Source organism: Tiliqua scincoides, chromosome 1 (genome assembly GCF_035046505.1).
Source record: "Tiliqua scincoides isolate rTilSci1 chromosome 1, rTilSci1.hap2, whole genome shotgun sequence".
In the NCBI taxonomy this organism is placed as follows: Eukaryota; Metazoa; Chordata; class Lepidosauria; order Squamata; family Scincidae; genus Tiliqua; species Tiliqua scincoides.
In genome coordinates this window covers 157,083,103-157,101,657 of record NC_089821.1, presented here as the reverse complement: position 1 = coordinate 157,101,657, position 18,555 = coordinate 157,083,103, and the positions used below count along the sequence as shown (strand labels likewise).

At 45.3% G+C, this 18,555-nt stretch overlaps 1 pseudogene; it reads right to left on the bottom strand.

The window, feature by feature from the left end:
* Window positions 1-2,400: 2,400 nt before the first annotated feature.
* On the bottom strand, window positions 2,401-2,520 carry LOC136637417 (5S ribosomal RNA; annotated as a pseudogene).
* Between the last annotated feature and the right edge of the window lie 16,035 nt (window positions 2,521-18,555).

Sequence of the window (18,555 nt, the reverse complement as noted above, 5' to 3'; positions counted from 1 at the left end):
TGCAAGGTGAGGTACATGGCACTCCCACCAGCTTACCACCTCCCCCAGCCCACCACCTGAGGAAATGTTATCAGCTCACCTCACAGCTGGACTAGCCCCAGCCCCAAGTTTCCTTTTTGAGGATTCTCTCAGCTGTCATGGCAGCCTCTCAAAGTTCAGGCAGGCCTTCTGTTCCCTGGACCTTTTCTTCTTGCCAAGTAGGGAAGATGCCCTCATTTAGGAAGCAGTCACCTATGCAAGCTTCTGCACTGATCCGTTAAGAGTGATGCTATGGAGGGTGAGCCTCCCCCCTCCCCCCGTGAGCAAAGTGCTTAATGGCTTATGTTGGCGCCCACTTTTTGCCTGTAGTCACTATTCCAGGCTAGAGTGAATTCTGTCCCCTACCCCAGTCTTACACTTTGGCTGGATTTTCATCCTTTCTTTCCTTCTCTCCTTTAGTCTTTCCTTCCCTCTCTCATTTCACCCAATAAGTACCTCACAATTCCCATTCCAACCTACTTGGCCCTTCTGCATAAGTTCCTTCATTTTCCCACTTGCTAATCTCTCTCCTAGTAGGTATGTGCAAGCTCTTGGTTTTAGAAATAGGCTGCCTCTGATTGCCAGATGCAGGGGAGGGCACTAGGACGCAGATTGTGTCTGTTGTCATGTGTGCTCCCTGGGGCATTTAGTGGGGCCACTGTGAGATACAGGAAACTGGACTAGATGGGCCTTTGGCCAGATCCAGCAGGGCTCTTCTTATGTTATGCTCTTCATCTCTTTCTCCCTCCAGCTTTTTGTATATCTACTGTCCCTCCATCTTTCCCCTGTGCTTTCTGTTTTCCCTGGTCTAGCTAGCGATTAATACTGGGTTTACCGGTATGCATGTGTGGTGGCTAGGCAATTTATTACACATGTATCCTTGACTCTCTCACTAAATACCAGTTTCCACTGATGTGTGCCATGAGCTAGTTCTCCAAATGCCTTTACACACACGTTTTGATATCCTCCCATGTCATTTTCTAATGCACACCTGGTTACAGGTGAATGTGTGAAACTGCCTCCATTGACCAGCATTATGCTAGAAGCTACAGCAGGTGACAGGAGAACTCTGTAGTCTTTCATCTGCAATGTCTGTTTCATACATGCAATACCCCTTGGTTCATGAATATGCCCATGTGAATTCACCTCATCTGTTCATCCTGATATTAAAGTGGATAACAACAACAACAAAGTAAGCAAGTCTCTCTTGATTGCTGTATCATTGCTTTGACAGCAAACAGAGGGGTTTGCTTCACCTACTGCATTATTTATTTCATTCAGGCATATATGCACAAGATGTTTGCTTTGGGGCTCTAGTCTTTTTGATAAGTTCTTCTTCCTTGCCTTTCTGACAGGGCTCCTTAAGTGGAGGCTACGGTTTATGACGCTACAATGCGGCCCTGTGCTTCAGGATGCAGAGTTCCTGCTGCAGGCTTCACCCTCATCTTCCCTTCATCTGTATGCGCTGCAGCCCTTTCCCCATCCGCCTTCCACTGCAGACTGACTCCGTCTCAGCGTAAGAGCAATTATTTAGCTCAGAATGTGTCTGCAGCCTTCCCCGCCCCCATTTTCTCCTCCTTGAAGCTGGTCAAATATGAGAAGTCAGGATGAAAGGCCTTCCATCAAGATTCTTCTCAAGCAGATGCCTTAGACAGAGACACAGCACCGTTTTAACAATAATTTGGCTGGTCTGTTTAAGCCAAGAAAGTGCTATCTTTATCAAACATGCCCAAGTTGCTTATTAATATTTATTAACATAGTGAAATTGAAGTAAATGCATGCAAAGTCTTAATACTTGGAGAGTGAGCAGGCTTCAGGCTTGTGAGAGCTACTTTGTTTTTTTATTGGAACCTTTTTAACTAATCTACAATAAGTCATTCAGACATTTAATAGTAGTTCTCTACCTACCTTATGCCCCCCCCCCGTTTTAAGATATTTGCATAAAACTGAGCATTATAGAAATAAACAAGATGTGCCCAGTTGCTGACAAACCCATCCTTTTTTGGTGTTTTTCCCCGTGTCAGACACTAGCCTGCTGCTGCCTCAAATCGGCCCAACAAGGCCTATAGCAGCCTTGACCAAGGGTGTCATTGTGCCCTGTTTTTGAGGGAGCCCTCACAAAGATGGAGTGACCAGCACCAACTTGGCCAGACCCATGAAGGCACTGCAGCCAGACAAAGAAGAAGGCACAGGGACTCCACAAACCCAGACAGGTGACTCCGCCATTTCCCATATGGCATGCAGCAAATTGGGTCAGAGTTGAAGTCTCCCAAGCCAAGCTTTGCATGGGCCACTTCCTGAGAGTTTGGTAGGGACATGATGATGTCCCTGATGAACATTGGTTATGGTTGGCAACCTTCAGTCTCGAAAGACTATGGTATAAGCCTACAGCACCCGGTATTCCCAGGCGGTCTCCCATCCAAGTACTAACCAGGTCTGACCCTGCTTAGCTTCCAAGATCAGACAAGATCGGGCATGTGCAGGGTAACAGTTGCTGCTGATGAACATTCAGCCTGTTTAAAGAAAAAGGTTGCCAACCCCTGCTGTAATTTATTTTGTGACTAACAAAATGTTGTGTACATTTCATCAACTAAAACCTGCAGTGCTGGGCCTGTTACCGTGTACATGAACAAGTGAAAAGTGCTAATAAATCAATAACTCCTATGGCTCAGGAGAGTATAGGAAGCTTCACTGACAATTAGCAAAGATATTTCTGCCCCCGCATATGAAGGTTGTTCACAGGTTAAACTCTGCCCTACTTTAGAATACAACGCATGGTTTAACAGCCAATCACATTACAGTATATTATCAAGAAGTACTGCAGCAAGATAATTCAGAGAAGAGTAAAAGTTACCTAAGCTTTAAAAATCTACTGAAGAGTTAACAGCTTTGATGATTGCAAAGAGTGAAACATTAAAGCAGTGCTGTGGGATGGAGGGCGCGCTAGGGTAAGGGACCTTGACTAAGCATCCTTCAGTTAGAAGAGGCAGTGGCATCATTTCGGTTTGCTTCAGCCAGTGTGAGAGGCCAGCGCATCACCCCATGTTGAACCTCTTTCCATGCAGTGGATGGAGAAACACCCTAGGTGGTGGGCATGGTAATTCACCATTGCCCCACCCCTGCTGGTTTTTTTTGGCAAAAACGTTTGAAAGGATAGGGACATTTCAATGTGGTTTGTTTCATTAGATTCTGCATGAAATTATGCATTGAATGATATATAACGTGTTGGTATTATTTAAAAACACCAAGATTTGAAAAATTTTGGCCAGTAGTGGTGTCACTCCCCTGTGCGTGTCACCTGGTGCGGCCTGCACCCCCACAGCAACACCACTGAGAAGAGATGAGGTTTGAAAACAAAGAATTTTTTCCTGCTATGGCTTCCCTTCTTGGGAATGCTGTGCTGAGTGAGAATGGCAGTGGTGATAGGGCAGTGGCCCTTTGGCAGGATTGTGTGTCCCCAGCAAACGCTCAGTCTTGCCACATAGACCCGGTCCTGCAATAAAACAAAGCTGGTCTTGCTGCCGTAAAGCCAACAGCAGTCAACTGTGGATTCTGAACTAGATCATTCACACTGAATTCCTGGTGAAACAGATCACTGCGTATCATCTAGTTCCCCAAAACGCAGCCCACAGAAATCGATATGCAGTTCTGCGAAGAAGCTATCCTGATGAGTCATATTGGCAACAAGATTTATACAATGGAAATTTGCAGGAAGACTTGCCAACATTCTAGGAAGAAAAGCTGGAGCCACAGTGTCTGAGATGAAGGCGATCCATTATGGGCTACTCTATATAATACTAATAGGGCTTGGGAACAAAACACATGCTGTTGCATAAAGGGGGCTGGCATCAATATTACTATGATTGTATTTAAAGGGCTTGCTTTTTGCCCTACAGAAAACGGTTCTGGTTATTGGGCAGTGAGAATGTGTTTCACACCTGACCTTTTAGTAACCTTACATGCAGTTTGAAGCATGTTGTAATTCTATGTCTGAGAGTAAATAAGGCAAAAGCATCCTTTTGCCTGCCACCTGCAATATTCAGGACTCATTGTACTCTATGGGTGCAAACCTAACTCCTTATGTCAGTGCTTTCCAGCGCTGACATAAGGGCAATGCAGCTCTGAGGTAAGAAAACAAACATTTCCTTACTTTGAGGAGGCCTCCATGAGTGACACCCAACTGCAGGATGCAGCACATGTTACATTGGCACCACTATGCCAGTGCTGGAAAGCACTGATGTAAGGGGTTAGGATTGCGCCCTAAGTCTTCTATTCAAGCCCACTGCCCCTCACAGACTTCTGCTATCTGTCCCTGGTGGCGTCCATTCCACAGGTAAGTCACACCATTGGTCAACTTATTCCAGTATTGTCTACATTAATTGGCAGAGAGATTTTTCAAGGTTTCATATGGGGCCTTTTCCAGCTGTACCAGGAGATGGCAGAGACTGAACTGGGGGCTTCCTACATGAAAGTTCTTCCACTAGATTACAGTGCCATCCCCCATGGGCTGACCAACTGTGCCTTCAACCATTCCACAAGATAATCACACAGTACTTGCATGACCAACAACAGTTAATAAGCGTAGAATCAAAATAAAATAGTTTAAACTGAAAACTATCTAAATTCTTGTCTGTTCAAACAAAAAATACATCATGTAATTTAGAAAGTAGATTGCAATTATAATGAAATGTGTGACCTAGGATAGTTTCCGTGCTACTTACAAGATATCTCATCTCTCAGTCTAATTCTAATTCTGTATAATTCCAAAAATACTTAGTTACTGACACACACTGTTCCACTGATTGCAGGTACATACTTTTCAGCTCCACTTTCTCTGTATCGCAAATGGTATCTTAAATGTCAGTATCAGGTCTACTGATAAAATCTGTCATTATTCAACCCAAATTGGCTTTCCATTAGATTATTATTAGCTACAGTGCTCCTACACATGGCAGGAGACATATTACCACAGACACATTCATAAAAGGCTGAATGGAATAGAAATTAGTCACATAACCCTGCGGTCTTTAACAAGCAACAGGTGAGTATAACTAGACCTTCCAGTTTTCATGAATTTCTCTTTATAATAAGATCATTGATAGTATATTGGCTAAGTAAAAGGATTTTTCACAACTGGACTTTTAAAATAGGATATACAATCTTGCGCTGTAAGAGATCAATTGGCACAATTTTTGTGCAACACTTTCTACTATCAGCATTGACATTTTTAAAAAGGTTTATCACATGTATAGCCTACTTTCCTTCCAAAGAGAACTCTCTGGAAAGTTTTTGCATTAATGTTTACTAAATTCCTAGACTCGGATATTGGACTACTGTCCTGCTCTGAATGGGGTTGCACTCCCTCTGAAGGTGCAGGTCCACAGCTTGGGGTGATCCTGGATCCGCAGCTACTCCTGGATTCACAGGTGGTGGCTGTGGCCAAGGGAGCCTTTGCTCAGCTTGGGCTGATTCACTAGGTGCGACCATACCCAAGTCTTCCTAATGCTGCTTTAAAAACTAGCACTGTCTTTCTGTGAAGCTTCTTTGTTTTTCTATGCTCAGTTCTGTTGCTCACAGAAGACATTTTAGGTAACTGAGGTATTAGATAAACCATACTAAGTTGCTTTGCTCAGAATGAAGGACAGGTTTTAAAACATAAAGGCAGACCAAGAAGTGAAGATGGAAAGGTCTGCCTGATGATAAAGATAGAAGGCCCAATCCTATCTTGTGCTCTGGTGGAGATCTCACAATCTCCAGTCATAAGTCCTGGTGTGGTAATGCAAAAGATGGATGCCACCATCTGGGATGTCACACAATTTTCATGAAAACTGTGCAAAATCTTGCACAATCCAAGATGGCATACGTGGGAGAACCAAAAGAAGAGGCCATCAGGAACACAGTATCCCTTTGCGTTCTCTCACAGCGCCCTTAGGCACCACAGCATACAATATGGGAACTACTGGCCAAGAAGCTACCTCCTGAGCAACTTGTCTCTAGTGTGTGGACTTCATCTAGTTCCTGTTCCCTATTCCTGACTGATTCCTTCAGTTTTGACTTCTGCCTGACTTTGATTATGCACCTACTTCTAGACCACAAATTTTGTTTGCTGCTCCAGACTCCTCCCTCTCTTGTTTTGGACCACATACCCCCTTCAACAGACAGCCATCCCCCTCTCCTGAAATTTAAAGGTCTGTAGAGACCTGAAAGAGAGACCTGAATCTCAAGGAAGGGCCTGGAGGGCAAATAACTGATGCTAACAAGAGGCATCCCCATTGTCCAGCAATCCACGAGACAAAATATGGACAAAGGCTAACTCAGACATTTCCACAAAGTAACATGAAGGATAACAGGCTTCCTTGGCCACGATTCAGAGTAAAGGAGAGTTTCATGGGTTGTTTCTTAAATAGCATTTCCACTTAGAAGGCTTCTGTTAATCTTCACGGGGTATCAAGATAAAAAACAGAAGAAGTTCACCTACCCAGCTACATACACAGATAAAAGCGCACCCTCCAATTCTTTTCTGTTAGAAAAAGATTAACAGCAATTATCTGAAATTGGTGGAGTCGTGTACTGATTAAAGCAGTGCTTGCCACAGCATTAGTGAAAGCATGCTCCAGCAAATTGATTTAAGCTCTCATCAGGATTTTTTTCCTTTTTCATTGAAAACAATTAGGTATGTCTCTCACTGGAGCTTTGCCCATTTAAAACTCATTTACCTGCAATATAACTAACCTGCAGAGAAATGACTACAACGCATAGTACCTATGAGAATTTGTTTTGGATATATATATTTAGCACTTCAGATACTATGGAGAAATGAGACTCTTGCATAAAACAAAAGCAATAAGTAAAGTTTACTGTACTTTCCCAGAGACATAAGAATGGAAAGGGTCTGTTCATTTGCTTCCAACTTGTAGAAGATCACACCAATCCTTTAATATTCTTCTCTAGAAAGCATATATTATTGTTAAGACTATTTATATTTTGCTTTTCACAAAATAATTCAGGAGTACAGGAGTTCCGTGAGGGCTTCCCCTTATAAGACATTAAAAACATCACTTTCTGTTATATTGTAAAACTGTAAGTCGCTTTATTTTTGCCTTTTTGGCCATTCTGAGGCCCGCGGTGGCCACAGGTGGTCACACGTGACTTCTGCCAGCCTCAGAAGGCCCTTTGGAGGTGAGGAATGCCCAGCTCCCTATGCCTCTGGAGGGGACCATGAATCTGATTCGCAATTAAGTGAAACCGCGGATACGGTATTCACAGATATGGCCCCCCCCCCCATAGTTCACAAAGTGGTTTACATAGTAAAATAAATCAATAAGTGGTTCTAAAAATAAATGGAACTGGCAATTTAAAAGCCACTTCCACAGGTTCTGTCATTCACTGGAGCCCTTCTCAGATATTAGGACTGCTGGGGACACTAATGAGGGAGGGGAAAAATGGGAGCACACCAGGTGGCTATGCCTCCCCACTGACTGCCATGCTCACTGACCATGTCCTCAGGCCTTACAGCAGTTGGTGCTTGTTGGCAGAGGGAGTGCTGAATTCTTCCTGCTGTGTATATTGCCCTCTGCAAACAAGCTCCATGGCCTAAGGCCATGGTCAGCAACTGAAGTAATGGTGGGGTCATGAAGGGGTCAGGTTAAGCAGACAGGATTCTAGACTTTCCCCAAAACCTGTACCTCTTCCATAGCTGTTGCAGTAACAAACCTTCCCAGGAGCCTGCTGCAAGTTAGCCCCCACCCCCATCTCAATGGTCGGAGTGCACCTCTCCTACCTGATGCAATTTAAAGAGTCTACCCCTTGAACATCAAGGTGAGTAATAGTGACCAATAAGCATTTCATGTATCAGAGGAAGCTGCTTGTGTAATCCTCATGCTAATCCTAAGCATGCTATTTAAAAAAATGAACTTGTGCACAAATTGCAATTTGAAATTTGCGCTATTTCAAAAACGGGCAGGTTAAGAACATGCAAAAGAGAGCTGCCAGTACTGTTTTTCACTAAAAGTGACTTGAGAGATGTTTTGAAACTATTCCTAGCCTGATCCTGACAGGTCCTTCAACCTGATGATCCATCTGTCTAAATAGCTCATATAATGTTTTCTTGATTTATGCAGTATTCCCCATTATAGAAGATTTTAATATTCAGGGGATATTATGTTCCTGTTGAGTTGTGGCACTGCCTATACAGCATTTACTATTTAATCATCAATACTGAGTGGCTTTAATATATATGCTTTACGTTCTGAGTCAGAGTTTCGGTCATCATTGTTTGTGCCTGCTCAAAATTCATAGGTAGTATCACATCATTTAAACCTTATCTCCACAGTGTAACTTCATACATTTGTATCACTGTAATGGGCTTTCCATGCTCAAAAGAAGCAAGGTTACACGTGTTGATTCCCCCCCCCCCCAGCGCTTCTCATTTACTCCTGCCTTTGACCTTGTTCTGTCTTCTGAGCTATTCCAACTTCTTCACACAGGGTCATGATGTCCCTTAAACAGAGCTTTAGAGTTCTGATGCAACAGAACATATCTGGCCCTCTCCTAAAATGATGCACAGGGAAAGATATGCATAGAACAATCTTCCCAAATGTGATTAGAGTAAGGAAGCACATAGAGGTGTCCCTCTTCTACAATGTCTATCCTTAGCAAAGAGATAATAGGGCAGTAGGGTCTTGTCTGATCTTGAAAGCTAAGCAGGGTCAGGCCTGGTTAGTACTTGGATGGGAGACCACCTGGGAATACTGGGTGTTGTAGGCTTATACCATAGTCTTTCGAGACTGAAGGTTGCCAACCAAGGGTGCTGATATCGCCACAAATCTAGTTTGGCCCATTCAGTGCATCCAGTTCTCAGATTTGTGGGGAGGCTCTCCCTCTCTCAATATTATCTCCAGCCCTAGAACGTAGTGGCCTCCAGATGGAGAGCCATACCAGAGTCTAAGAAGGTAGGACTAAATGTATAAGCTACTCCAGCCCTCCCCAGTGAGGAATAATTGCACAATACATTTCAGCTGAAGCCCTTATGTAAGTGGAGCAAGCTACCATATATAATGTGATTACACAGCAGTAGAAATTGTTGCATAATTGCAGGTTCTTTTCACATTTCCCAAATAGTTGTACTTTCAAATAATTGAAAGAAAGAAAAAATCTAGCCCAGGAATCTTTTAATGATTTCATAGCACACATAACATATTACCAGAAAGGCCTGATTTGTCATTCACAGATACACAATGGCTTGGTAAAGTAACTACTTATCTAGATGACATTCACGTGATCTCCCCCTAAGGAGCAAATAATTAACTGAAGAACCCTTTAATGAAGATCAGGTGCTCTGTGGATCAGCACCAGTGGTTTAAATAACCAGGGATGGGGAAAACACAGCACAGCACAGCACAGCACGACTCAAGTCGAGTCACGAGTTTCCACCCCTCTGCGACACAACTCAAAAATGAGTCATAATGGGGCACTTTCCAAGTTACTGAGTCACTCTTTCGTGAGGCTAAAGGACTCAGGACACCACCTTTAAAAAGCCAGCCGTGGGAAAAAATGGGCCTATGTATGTGTCAGAGTTCACTTTAAACACTCTCCTGCTGTCCCCACCCATCTGTAAACAGGGCAGGAGGGGGTGGGAGGAACTCTGTGAGAGTGGGGACAGAAGCAGCAAGAGGGAGGAGGGTCATGTGCAGCAGCTGTGAGGCTTACCAGGATGACCTAACCCTTTGCAGCTCTACTCAGAAGTAATCCCACGGCAGTCTTCAATGAGGCTTCCTCCACCCAAGTAATAGCCATGAGGAGGGTTCCTCCCCCCCCAATGAAGCTCAGAGCAGCCATGCGTTATAAAGCATGATCACTATGAACTGCTTCCCCCCCTTCCCTGCCTCCTCCCCAGGCTTCTCCAGCCAACATAAGGCAAGAACCCCTTTGGCTCCTCCTTCTGCCTACCACAGCCACAGAAAATATCAGAATGCCCATCCTTCGTCCAATGATTATTGGTTTCTTCCTTCCTACCAGAGATGGGCAAAAGAGCTCATTCCTGCCCAATGCAAAAGAAAAACATTAACCCTTCCCTGCCTCCTGGCTGGAACATCCCTGCTGCTCACTTGATCCCTGGGGGAAGGCCGACAGGAGCCGGGGGGCATCCGGTTCAGGACTCCTCATCCCTATGGGATGAGGATGGGGAGGTTAGAGAACAACAAGACAAAGGCAGAGTAGGAGAAGAAATTGGGAAAGGTAGCGTGATGGGATGTGATAGACGGTTTGGCACAATAAGAGGATGTGGGGACAAAGGAGCGAATAAGCAGCCCATCCTGGGGCATTCCGTGTACAAATGCTTTTATGCGAATGCCTGAAGTTTACGAGCAAAGGTGGGAGAACTGGAATGTCTGGTGACAAGGGAAAACATTGACATAGTGGGCATAACGGAAACCTGGTGGAATGCGGAGAATCAGTGGGATACCGCAATCCCGGGCTATAAACTCTACAGGAGGGACAGGCAGGGGCGTGTTGGAGGTGGGGTGGCCGTTTATGTTAAGGAAGGGATAGAATGCAGCAAAGTAGAGATTGAAGGTGGGTCCGACTCCACCGTAGAATCTCTGTGGGTTAAATTACCAGGCTTGTGCAGCAATGTAATACTGGGGGCGTGCTATCGTCCTCCAGACCAGAAATCGGATGGGGACCTTGAAATGAGGAAACAGATCAGGGAGGTGACAAGGAGGGACAGGATTGTAATCATGGGGGACTTCAATTATCCTCATATTGACTGGGTCAATTTGTGTTCTGCTCACGATAAGGAAACCAGATTTCTTGACGTGCTAAATGACTGTGGCTTAGAGCAGCTAGTCACGGAGCCCACCAGAGGACAGGTGACTCTGGATTTAATATTGTGCAGTACGCAGGACCTGGTTAGAGATGTAAACGTTACTGAGCCATTGGGGAACAGTGATCATGCTGCGATCCATTTTGACGTGCATGTTGGGGGAAGAATACCAGGCAAATCTCTAACAAAAACCCTTGACTTCCGACGGGCGGACTTCCCTCAAATGAGGAGGCTGGTTAGAAGGAGGTTGAAAGGGAGGGTAAAAAGAGTCCAATCTCTCCAGAGTGCATGGCGGCTGCTTAAAACAACAGTAATAGAGGCCCAGCAGAGGTGTATACCGCAAAGAAAGAAGGGTTCCACTAAATCCAGGACGGTGCCCGCATGGCTAACCAGCCAAGTTAGAGAGGCTGTGAAGGGCAAGGAAGCATCCTTCCATAAATGGAAGTCTTGCCCTAAAGAGGAGAATAAAAAGGAACATATACTTTGGCAAAAGAAATGCAAGAAGGTGATACGGGAGGCCAAGCGAGACTATGAGGAACGAATGGCCAGCAACATTAAGGGGAATAATAAAAGCTTCTTCAAATATGTTAGAAGCAGGAAACCCGCCAGAGAAGCGGTTGGCCCTCTGGATGGTGAGGGAGGGAAAGGGGAGATAAAAGGAGACTTAGAGATGGCAGAGAAATTAAATGAGTTCTTTGCATCTGTCTTCACGGTAGAAGACCTCGGGCAGATACCGCTGCCCGAACGGCCCCTCCTGACCGAGGAGTTAAGTCAGATAGAGGTTAAAAGAGAAGATGTTTCAGACCTCATTGATAAATTAAAGATCAATAAGTCACCGGGCCCTGATGGCATCCGCCCAACAGTTATTAAGGAATTGAAGAATGAAGTTGCAGATCTCTTGACTAAGGTATGCAACTTGTCCCTCAAAACGGCCACGGTGCCAGAAGATTGGAGGATAGCAAATGTCACGCCTATTTTTAAAAAGGGAAAGAGGGGGGACCCGGGAAACTATAGGCCGGTCAGCCTAACATCCATACCGGGTAAGATGGTGGAATGCCTCATCAAAGATAGGATCTCAAAACACATAGACGAACAGGCCTTGCTGAGGGAGAGTCAACATGGCTTCTGTAAGGGTAAGTCTTGCCTCACGAACCTTATAGAATTATTTGAAAAGGTCAACAGGCATGTGGATGTGGGAGAACCCATGGACATTATATATCTGGACTTTCAGAAGGCGTTTGACACGGTCCCTCACCAAAGGCTACTGAAAAAACTCCACAGTCAGGGAATTAGAGGACAGGTCCTCTCGTGGATTGAGAACTGGTTGGAGGCCAGGAAGCAGAGAGGGTCAATGGGCAATTTTCACAATGGAGAGAGGTGAAAAGCGGTGTGCCCCAAGGATCTGTCCTGGGACCGGTGCTTGTCAACCTCTTCATAAATGACCAGGAGACAGGGTTGAGCAGTGAAGTGGCTAAGTTTGCAGACGACACCAAACTTTTCCGAGTGGTGAAGACCAGAAGTGATTGTGAGGAGCTCCAGAAGGATCTCTCCAGACTGGCAGAATGGGCAACAAAATGGCAGATGTACTTCAATGTCAGTAAGTGTAAAGTCATGCACATTGGGGCAAAAAATCAAAACTTTAGATATAGGCTGATGGGTTCTGAGCTGTCTGTGACAGATCAAGAGAGAGATCTTGGGGTGGTGGTGGACAGGTCGATGAAAGTATCGACCCAATGTGCGGCGGCAGTGAAGAAGGCCAATTCTATGCTTGGGATCATTAGGAAGGGTATTGAGAACAAAACGGCTAGTATTATAATGCCGTTGTACAAATCTATGGTAACGCCACACCTGGAGTATTTTGTCCAGTTCTGGTCGCCGCATCTCAAAAAAGACATAGTGGAAATGGAAAAGGTGCAAAAGAGAGCGACTAAGATGATTACGGGGCTGGGGCACCTTCCTTATGAGGAAAGGCTACGGCGTTTGGGCCTCTTCAGCCTAGAAAAGAGACGCTTGAGGGGGGACATGATTGAGACATACAAAATTATGCAGGGGATGGACAGAGTGGATAGGGAGATGCTCTTTTCACTCTCACATAATACCAGAACCAGGGGACATCCACTCAAATTGAGTGTTGGGCGGGTTAGGACAGACAAAAGAAAATATTTCTTTACTCAGCGTGTGGTCGGTCTGTGGAACTCCTTGCCACAGGATGTGGTGCTGGCATCTAGCCTAGACGCCTTTAAAAGGGGATTGGACAAGTTTCTGGAGGAAAAATCCATTATGGGGTACAAGCCATGATGTGTATGCGCAACCTCCTGATTTTAGAAATGGGTTATGTCAGAATGCCAGATGCAAGGGATGGCACCAGGATGAGGTCTCTTGTTATCTGGTGTGCTCCCTGGGGCATTTGGTGGGCCGCTGTGAGATACAGGAATCTGGACTAGATGGGCCTATGGCCTGATCCAGTGGGGCTGTTCTTATGTTCTTATGTTCTTATGATCTGAAAGATGGCCCCATGAGGTCTTTCACACAGTGAAAACAGTAAGCAAACACACCCAGACACAGGCAGACTCATGCCTGAATGCATGGGGATGAATGCCGAGTCAGGGGGCACTTGACTCGAGTGTTTTGCCAAGTTTTCCATGTGCACAACTCGAGTGTCCATGAGTCAGCAAAAAATGCACATTTTTGTGACTCTGTGTTGAGATACCTGACTAGAGTTCCCATCCCTGTAAACAACACTGGAAAAAGCACCCAGCTATGCAAGAAATGGTACCTGTCTCATTCTTAGGTAACCTGATTCTAAAATTTAAAAATTTTCATTCATCTTGCACTGAACAGGCACGTTAAATACCAATACTAGAATTAACTGAAATAAATGTAGGTATAAGATCATGTCAAAATGCAGGTTGATGTGCAAGACTGAGCATAGGACAGAATGTTAAAATTCAAGAATTTTAAAGTCAAACAAAGACTGCACTGCATGGAGTCAAACATTAAAGGGAATGTAACATTATCCTGGCAGTGTGGGTAATGTGGGAAGCCATATGGGATATAAGTCAATGCCATGGATGTTTCCTACACAAGTGTCAGTGTCCCTATAAAGTGGAATAATTCTGGAATGGGCAGGAACTAAGTATGGATTCCTCTCATGTTGCCTGGCATTTCTCAAGACCTCTGAGTAGCACCAGCTACAAGGGTCTAGGAAGCCTAGGTGGCAGGCTTCTAAGTTGTTGCAGATACAGGGAGAGTTAAAGGACAGACTGCCACAAGGTCTTTTGTAATGTAAATAAAGCTCCAACCTTCTCTAGCAATTCACAATTTTTTCATAACCATTCTGGAGGCACACATTTACACACACAATACAAATATGCTGTAGCAAGTAGAAAAGCATTCTTCATACAGAGGAGGTTATGCACTCCATCGGTGAAGTTAGATAACAGTTGAATTTTATTCTATTCACTATCAATCAGAGCCTGCACTCTGCAGAGCTAGTGCAAAGCACTGAGATACATGGGGTAAATGTTGAATTTTTGAGGGCTCTAATATCCAGCAGGTTGGGCTGAGCAGATTCCTTTAAAACAAGGAAGTGAATTGATTCCTCATAAAAATGACCCAGATTGCAACCATGCTGCTCAGGGGACCCTGAGCTAGCTCACCGCTTCATGGGCCACAGCAAATGTATACGCTCAGTATAGACCAGGGGTCAGCAACCTTAAACATTCAAAGAGCCATTTGGACCCATTTTCTGGAGAAAAGAAAACCTCGGGAGCCACAAAACCCTTTTGACATCTAAAATGAAGATAACACTGCATATATAGTTTTTTTTTACCTTTATGCTATGTATAAAAAACTATAGTGTGTTGCATTTTTGAAATGAATGAACTGCTACAGAGAAAACAATATGTAACGTTACAAGATCACCATAATCTTAAATTTAGAATTACATATAAAAAACAAAAGAGCTAAAATAAAATACATTTAAATTAAATACTAATTTATTTTCCCAGGGCCTGCCCTAGCCAATTTGGTGCTATAGGCAAGACTTGGGCTGGTGCCCTCCCTAGCAGAAAATCCTGACCAACAGTAAATAGTCATCATTGTGTCTTTTCCACAGTAATGTAAAAGAGGTACAATGAAATACAGAATCTAATGCCTAGTATTTTTCAATACAATAAAGAGATTTATAGTTATTACTCCCCCTTGTATGTCCCAATTTATAATGCACTCCCCTCTTGTATATGCAACTTTTATAATGCGCTCCCCTCTTACAGGTCCCATTTTTATAATGTAGCCCCTTCTTGTAGGTCCCTTGTAGGTGCTAGGGCACCTTCCTTATGAGGAAAGGCTACGTTTGGACCTCTTCAGCCTAGAAAAGAGGCGCCTGAGACATGATTGAGACATACAAAATTATGCAGGGGATGGACAGAGTGGATAGAGAGATGCTCTTTACACTCTCACGTAACACCAGAACCAGGGGACTTCCTCTGCCTGTGTCTTCAGAAGTCAGTCCCAGTAGAGTCAACGGGGCTTCCTCACAGGGAAGTTTGGACAGGAGTGCAGCTTGAGAGCGGCTCCTCTCCCTGTCTACTCAGAAGTCAGCCCCAGTAGAGTCAACGGGGCTTCCTCCCGGGGAAGTGTGGACAGGAGTGCAGCTTGAGAGCAGCTCCTCTCCCTGTCTCCTCAGAAGTCAGCCCCAGTAGAGTGAACGGGGCTTCCTCCCAGGGAAGTGTGGACAGGAGTGCAGCTCACCTCGCTCCTTCCTGCCCATCGCCTCAGCAGCGCTGCCTCTCCCGGACCAGCCTCACCTCTTCCGTTCAGCCCCCTGCCTGCTGCAGGGTGAAGGAAGGAAGAGCACAGGGAAGAGGTGCCTGGCTGCCCCCCGCACCTGCTCGCAGTGGGGCGCGGAGAGCAGGTCCAGGAGAGCACCGCTGCCCCTCCCTGCCTGCCGAGGAAGCAGCTGCTGTGCGCGCGGGGGGCGCTTTGCAGGGAAGGAGCTTGCAGGGAAGGATCTGCAGCTTTGCAGGGAGGAGTGGCGCCCTGGCCCCGCACTCACCAGCAGCCAGCGCCCGCAGCACATCGCGCCGGAGTGAGGCGCCCTTGGGGCTGGGCTAGCTGGGCGGCGGCCAAGGGGAAGGCGCCCCGCTTCCAGCCCCCACTGGGGAGCCGCATCAGAGGACTGAAAGAGCCGCATGCGGCTCCAAAAACATAGGTTGCTGACCCCAGGTATAGACTCTCTGGTTAAAAAAAATAAAATAGGTCTCCTGGCACTTTAGGTACAAGGGCACATCTCAGAAGTGTGCAACTTCCTTTAGGCTTATAATTAATTGACAATTCCTCACAAATTATGGCTTAAAAGAAGGAGTTCAGTCTGTCCATGTGAAATTAATTGCAGAAAGTTTAACGCATGTCAAAACATTCACTTCCTGCTTTGGTTGGGTTTCTAGAAGTCTGGATGTTTACTTCAGCTCTTTGTTCCTTTACAGAGATAATTTAGAGCATCATTGAAAGTGCCTTACTGCATTTTCTCTTCTGTTGCATCCATTTCTTTTAGCATAACATTAGTATTTCTGCAAAAAGGAAACAAAACTCACAGCCTTATGCTAACCAACTTTCATGTGCTGATGCAGTGCAGCCCTGAGGCAGGGGAACAAACATTCCTGTACCTTGAGGAGGCCTTCATAGCTGCCCCCACCACCACAGGATGCAGCAGCCACCCTGATGGCATGGCTGCATTGTTGATGGAAAGTTGGTGAGGACTGGGCTGTAAAATATTTTGTAAATGGACTAAGGTAATAAGGAAGTATTACGGTTAAGGTGCCTTCATATTTCTACACATGGCTACAGATAGCCATGCGGCTTGACCTGGCTTACTTCAAAGACTGGACATATTCCAAGGGATGCTTGGAAAGGGATGCTTGCAAAGTACCTTCAGGCACTGAGCCATGCAGCCTCTGCTGTCACTCCCTCCTGCCACCCCATGGTTTTCTTTGGGACACAGGGAAGGCAGTGATGGCAGAGGAGACAGCAACCGCAATTGTCCCTAACCACTTCCATTGCCATTCCCTGCCCTTCCCCACTACCAAAACTCCTTCAAACACTTACCTTAGGGCTGTGGAAAGGCTGTGGTGCCAGTGTCTCCAGGCAGTTCAGACTATAACTATTTGCTATAGACTATAACTAACAGACTGAACTATAGTTCAGACTTTGAACTGTTGCCATCAGGAAGAAGATATAGGGTGATAAGAACAAGAACGAGTAGATTAAAGAACAGTTTTTATCCCAGTGGAGCGTCTAGATTAAATGCGGGGGTACAGTGATATGTTGAACAGAGTTTTAGCACTGTGGTGATTGTATATGTAGTCTGCCTGACTTTGTTGTATTGTTGTTTTGTGTGGGTCTTGTCTTGTTTTACCTTGCGAAAGCACCTAATTTCGTTGTACTTGTGTATACAGGTACAATGACAAATAATTTTTCTATTCTATTCATAATGGAGCATCCCTTCCCCCACAATATAGTTTTTCTACATTTTAATAACACAGTATGTTTCAACGTTTGCACTCCACCGTACTACTTCACATGGTCCACCTATTTGAAGTACCACTGGAAATAACTGGTGATGACCTCATTGCCAGTTACTTCTGAGTTGGGAGGCCAGATGCGAAGTAACAAACACCAGTATGAGACTCAGAGTAGACGGGAGGGCTTTGCTGAACATGGAAAAGCATGCTTTGGAGCCTCCTCCTGCTGTTTCTTGTGCTGTGTTCCTGGTCTCATTGCTGGGCGGCAGGGGCCTGGGGTCCTGTGATTACAACCAGACAGACACCACCTCAAGTACCTTTGGTGGTACCCCTGCCACCAGCAGTGGACCTCCACAACCCTGTGCCCAGGGGAAAGGTCCACAACGGCACCCCCCCCCGCAGGCTGTCGCTGCCCCCCTCCCACTCACTTGAGGCTCACAGAGCCTCACGCAACCTCCTCCCACATCAGGGAAACCTCTCAGAGGTCCCCCGATGCTATAAACTGTGCTTCCGGTTTTCCGGAAACCGGAAGCACAGTTTCCGCCCCCGTCAGGAGCCTCAGAGAGGCTTTTGCAGGATCCTAGCAGCTCACGCCCAGGGCTTTTGCCCATTGGACCTTATGGCAGGTCCTTAACTATGTGCCACTAATTGAGAAACATTGTTACAACACATATTCTAAATTCAAATTGACATGTGGAAAAGTGTTTTAAATTAAGGTATAGTCAGGCAAACATATACAAATAGTTCAAAACCAATTATTGCTCAAAAACGTTCTCTTTCAAAATTAATGTAAATGACACACGTAAGCCCGGTCTTGGGGTGGTTGTATATGGTGGACTCTCAGGGGTTAGCAGGCAGGTAAGGCTGTAAGTCAGGGCCACAAGGGAAGAAATGTTGTGATAGCTAGAAGTGCGGCGTTAGAAGATGGGTTGTGGGTCAAAGCCTAGTGAGCCCATTGTAGGGAGTGGACAAGGAGGCAGGCTCACCTTGAACAGGAGCTTGGCTCCTCTAAAAAAAAACTAGTTGCTTAGAGTGAAGAACAGGAGCAGGTGAAGATTTTAGAGCACAAGGGGGGAAAGCCCCATTGATACCCTGGTTCATCTGATGGATTGCTGAGGAATACCTTGGGCACAATAGATTCCCATATCTATATTGCTGGAACCCAAAGTAAGGAGTTGGCTTGACATATAGACA